Here is a 6,000-nt window from a genome sequence, read left to right as displayed (position 1 = left end):
TCGGTCCAGACTTTCGGTTCGTACAGCCTGCAATTAATCGGAGTCTCCAACCCTAAACTTTCCACATCCGATCTCGATTTTCATCTATCCAACTCCATTCTCGAGATTAACGAAGGACTGACGGACGGACGACATTGGTAATGTCTATGTCTACAATTAAAAGAAAAATTCTCCTGAAAAAAATATGTATTAATTATATAATTTATAACCAAATAAAATTAAATTTACTTTAAAAATATTCCTTAAAATAAATATATTATAAACGTTAAAAAAATCTCAATTAAAACTAAATTTTCTCCCATTATAACTTAAACTAAACACACGAATACAATTAATTAAATTATAAATCAATAGAGCAAAAACCCGTTTAAAACGAAAATCTGCCAAAGCGGTAAAAACATATTCGGTACAGAGCGAGTCCGGTTTACACAGGTTTTATCGCATTTCGTAAACATTTAAACTACTTCCTAATGGCTACACTAGATGGCAGTAATGGGGGTATCCCGCGTGACGTCACAGCCAGCAAGGTTTTGAAATGAAAGCGAATATCGGCGTCTCTCCAGCACTCCTACATTTGGATCTTTCCGTTCATCTTGTAGTGTCTTAAGAATATTCAACAGACTGATCCCCTTTGGCTTTCATTAGAAAATTTTTCCACCCTCCAGTTTCATTATTTAATAAACAAGTAAGTCGTACGCCTTTTAAATTTCTCCTATTGTTTTTATATTCTGTTTATGGATAAATGAGACAAAGACTTCGATGAAGAGAAGACTCCATGCATCCTAATCCCAATGGTTTCGTGGTATCACTTAGTTAAAAATATAAATATAACGCTTATAAATATTTATCCATATATAAAATTATTATATGATAATTTTTTTATTTGTAAATTTATTTAGAATATTTTAATGTAGTATATATAATATACGAGCTGTAAACTGAATTTATATTATACTTAAAATAATTAAAGGGGTTTTAAATTATAATTATTTAGACTTTTTTTTCTAATTATTTTCTTGGAGAATCGAATATTTTTCTTCGGTTGTTAGTATTATATTTTAATAGATTTTCGACGATTTCGTACTTGAAAAGCGCTAGTGTGCGCTTTTTTTCCGTCATTCAGATATGTGGAGAATGCTTTTTTCTGTCCCATTTCACTCCCTCTTTCACAGCTTTGTCAATTTTCTTCCCCGGATTACGTATACTACCGATTATTCAAAAGAAAAAAGTGATATTTATAACCATTGGTGATCCTCAGAGCAGAGGAATTTGCATAAATCCCTCAAGAATCATACCGCGCGAATTTCTTTCAAAATTAATTTTAAAAATACGCGAGAATAATTGATGGAAACTAATTTATATCATGGTTAAGATTTGGAAATATTGGCATTTTTTCTGGGAAATAAAAAAAGCGCGTGTAGTTTTCCCTGCGAACAATAGTCTTCTAATACAATATTTTTCCTCGTTATCATTTTGTAGCCCGCTTTCTTCCCCGCTGACAGTTATAATTACGGTATTAGAAGCCATTCACCAGAATTTCTTCAATGCGATTGGTTGTCTCATATTTGGTCCACTTGCCCCGTAGGCATCGATGAGTCACCACCAACGTAGGGGGAACAACACCAGACTGGTTCTGGGGAGAACGTCCGAATGGAAATGGATTTTTTTTCTTCTTCTCTTCCCCTCTTTTTAAAATCACTAAAACTGATTTACACCTTTATTATCCCATACTTTCATGGATTTAGTATCCGCCATTGACTACTAAATGCATAACTTACCTTATGGTTAATTGCCATTAAGCATGAAAGTCATACTTTGTCGATTTTTTTTCATGTGGAAGAGAGGCGAGTTTTGTTACAAAATTATTGATTTTTACGTTGTTTAATTAAGCGTTTTTGTTATTTTTTTAATTAAATGTTTAATTGTAATTAGAGTTTAAGGTTATTTTTAATATTTGAGAGTTTTAGATGATGTAGAAAGATGTTGTCCATTTTCACCAGGCAGTAATGCGTTATGTCTCGCGAATTCAATAGAATTTTTTCAAAATAAATTTTATATTATAAGTAATTAATATATAAATAATGGAAATGATTATTTTGGAATCGATTCTTTCACATTTTAAATTAAATATTTTGTAACTTGTGGCTTGAGGGTGAGGAGGAACCATTCACAAATATGGCTTTAGTTCTCGAAAACATTATAAAAATACACACATAAAATCAGAATCGTCATCATTTATCAAAAGAAATAATAATTTATATATTATTTTGGCATTTTTAAAGGTAATTTTAAAGGCCCATTTTTGTCCGCGGCCCGAATCAAATGGCTCTAAAATTATAAAAATCCCATTTAAAAATTAAAAAAAAAATAAATAAATAAAATAAAATAAATTCTGTAAAAGAAATGAGAATCTGCTCTTCGATAAATTTAATATTGAGAATATAAAGGGTAGCCTCAAAAGCAGTAGGTTTCTGGAGGGCCTAATGATTTTGGAGCCCCTCTTGCAGTAGCCAGGAGCCCTCTTACTTTCGTAAATAAATAAATTAAGAAAAAATTAATAATAAGTAGAGTAAAATTTGAATACATACAGTAAAGCCTATCCAAAACAGAACCTGAATAAAACGGAAAAATTCGGGACGGAGCGATTTTGTGCGTTAAAAAACCTGCTTAAAACGGAAACTTGCTAAACTGGAAAAGACTCAGTACTGCGCGATTCCGGCTTGCACAGGTTTTACTGTATATACAAAATATATCTAAGAATTCATTTTTTATTCACAGCTCTAGAGACTCATCCACAGTTGTACAGGGGTAAAAAAAAAGGTTTGCACGTTCTAATTAGGACCCCCTAATATCGTTTTTAGTTACGATACAGCCCAAAAGTCGCGTAACCATGTTTTTTGCCGGCAATTCAGTAATGCGCGAGTGTGCTAAAGGAGCGCAATTTGTTTTTTTTTCAGTGTTTGTAAAGTAATAAAGTATATAAACGAGGGCAAGTTAAAGTGTGCAATAGTTAACTGACTTTTGGCCTATGTATATAGGTTGGCCCAAAAGTTATTTAACTGCTAAATAACGAAATTCTTTTGACAGATATAATAATAATAATTAAAACATAAGATAATTATCATTACGAAATAGTAAAATATGATTACTTGTTTAAATTAATCTGCATATTTTTCGGTTGATAAAGTTTACCTTTTCATCTTTTATTCTTTCAGAAATTTAATGTTATCTTGCTGAATATTTCGAATAAAATTAAAATTCGTAAATAATAATAAATTTTTACTGTATTTTTTTAAATCCCTCCCCTTTTAATCTCTAATTAATAGTATAATATATAATAGTTAATTATAATTAGTATTCTTTATTATGAATTCCATACGCTATACACGATACATTATTCATTATTATTCTTAAATATCACGATGATAAACAGCATTTTATTGAATAGACAGCATTGTATTACTTAAAATACACCGTAGACTCGATATAACGCGTGTCAATGCAATGCAAACTCGTTTATAAGGCTGGTTCCTATGCTGTATACAGCATAGCCTAGCAATTTTTAATGCTTTACGGTAGGTGTCTTTTTGACTACCCCGTATAGACTCGATATAGTGTGAAAAGGAACGAATTTCTGGCACTATCGTCCACGTTGTACCGGGGTGTATAGTGTAGCCATGCAGAATGTAGTTATTTGATAGAGCTTCTAATATAAGTGTAGTGTTTTGTAATGAGTAAGCTCTCAAATTTAATACTTATTTAATCTCTTATCCTTTGATTTAAAGAAAAAAAAAGGAAATAAAGAAAAATCTAAGATTTCCTGTAGGAAAATATAATTTCGAAGATATTTTTAAAATAAATATTCAAAGATTCCTCCACTTCTTCAAAATAAGACAACGTTATATACGGATCGTGGTCTTTCCAAAAATTTTTAATTTATAAATTCAGAGTTATTAATTATTCAATAAGCTATTTTGGACCGTTTTCATCTTAAAAGATTACGTGTTATTCATTATTTATTTATATAAAAACAGAAAGTTTCGAGACAGTATCGATGAATTCGTTTCTAAAAATAGCATCTATCATTTTTCCATTTTGAGTGAGCAGTAGACCGAGTGAGGTGAGATCAAATGGAAAATCAATTGAAAAAAATATAAAAAATAATCTCATTATTTCTTCATTTTCGAAATTCCAAAGTTTTTCTTAAATATACTTAACTAATAAAATGCTTATTAAATACAGTATAATCGAAACTTTATAATTATAATCTGAAAGTTTTCAGGAGTATTTTCTTACTTAAATATAAATATTCCTATCAAATTTACTTAATTATTCGATATTCAATGAATATTTTATGCTAATTAGCTATAGTAATAACGAATTTATTAGGCATTAATGTTTAATTAATAGTCTACATTTTCTTAACTTTTTTCATTTATTTCTATAATTATAACTTATATTTTCTTTACGAAAATACCATTTTACGTCTTAAAAATGTATATTTTTAAGTGTTTTAAATGAATAATTATAATGAAATATAATATAATTAATTAATTATATTCAGGGTGACCAAAAACTCAGTTAACCAGTGAATTGTCGCCTAATTCAAATGCAAAAATTGCTATAGTTGTTTAAAATGAGATCCTTCTTATTCAACATTCGAATTATAAATTAAGTAGTTAACTGATTTTTGGGCCTCCTCTGCATCGCGCTAGTAAACAAATTAAAATTAACTTCGAAATATTATTATTATTATTAAACAATTAAGAAAAACCTTGCTTATTTTCTTCATAAAAACTTCAAATTTATTCACAGAAATGTTTAAATTTTGCTTTACTCCAAAAGAAAAAAACACCCAGAAAATCCAAAAGAATTAAATATTTTTACTTTATTAATTATTTTTGTACATAATAAACTTAAAAATCTCATTAAAAATAATTGCTTTCTGTTGAAATTCGCATTATCTTAATTGCTATTGGATATCATCCTTTGCAATTGCACGAAATATCAATATAAGACGAATCAGATGTTTTAAGAGTAACGTTATCTATAGAAGAAATAAAGTACAAGTCATTTTACACAATGGATTTTATTCTTCTTGGAAAATATATATATATATATATCATGCAATAGCAATATCTTGATCTGCATTAGTTACGACGTAACAGGTCACGAAATAGATCAACAATCATGTCAAGAAGGGATGGACTCTCTATTAGGGTGGTACAACGTCATCCCACGCGCCTCCCTCGTCAAAGCTTAACGGATTCTGTTTAGTCTTGAAGATTCTTCGAGTTAAAAACTCCTCTCGTGTCCCCCACAACGTTGATAGAAAAGCCCATTCTGTCCCACCAACTGAGGTCATGTTACACAATCTTAGAAAAGATCCTCGCCGTTTCACAGCCGTCTTATCTAATTCCCTAAACATTTTCGAAAATTGTTTAGAGAAATTCAAATTTTACAATTTGCTTGACGAATTTCTTCTCCAATTTAAACAGTGTTTACGCGAAATTATCCGGAAGAATAATCTGTAAAGTTTGATGACGTTGGCTACAATTTTTCCGAATTTTTTTTCCTCTCTTCTTGTGGTAAAGAGGAAAAATTGCTTTAATAAATAAAGAATTAACTTGGGAATTTTTTTTCTTCGTTTTTTCCCCTCTTCAGTTAGACACCAGCGGGGAATCTTTTTTACTGTCTGCCAAATGCCAAAAAGAATATTCCGACTCTTCTAAAAATAAGTAGGGACGTATCTCGAGAGGAACAAACCCTCTTTCTTCTTCGTTTAACTTTAACATCCGTTGAAAGAAAACTAATAAGAATTTGAAAATAGAAACTGTTTTATCTGAATTCCTATTTGAAAAGTACGAGTGTGGAGTCTATTGTGGAAAAATCCATCAGGATTGTTGGTGAATTCGCTTGTTTCTTTAAACAGAAACAAAATAAACGAACAGTTAAAAATCCGTTTCCATTCTTTCTTCTCCAATAAATGAAAATGTAAGT

The 6,000-nt window shown here is 29.9% G+C and overlaps 1 protein-coding gene across 1 annotated transcript in view; it reads left to right on the top strand.

Moving 5' to 3' along the window:
- Positions 1-535: 535 nt before the first annotated feature.
- Positions 536-6,000, top strand: part of LOC111640511 (neurotactin-like) — a 31,906-nt gene continuing 26,441 nt past the window's right edge. The window contains exon 1 of the mRNA XM_023386523.1: positions 536-685. The gene's annotated coding sequence lies outside the window, so the exon portion shown is untranslated. The remainder of the gene's footprint in view (positions 686-6,000) is intronic.

The sequence above is a fragment of the Centruroides sculpturatus genome, unplaced genomic scaffold (assembly GCF_000671375.1).
Source record: "Centruroides sculpturatus isolate CEXI.00-Female unplaced genomic scaffold, Cexi_2.0 scaffold1233, whole genome shotgun sequence".
Taxonomy (NCBI): Eukaryota; Metazoa; Arthropoda; class Arachnida; order Scorpiones; family Buthidae; genus Centruroides; species Centruroides sculpturatus.
This window is presented reverse-complemented; position numbering and strand designations above follow the sequence as displayed.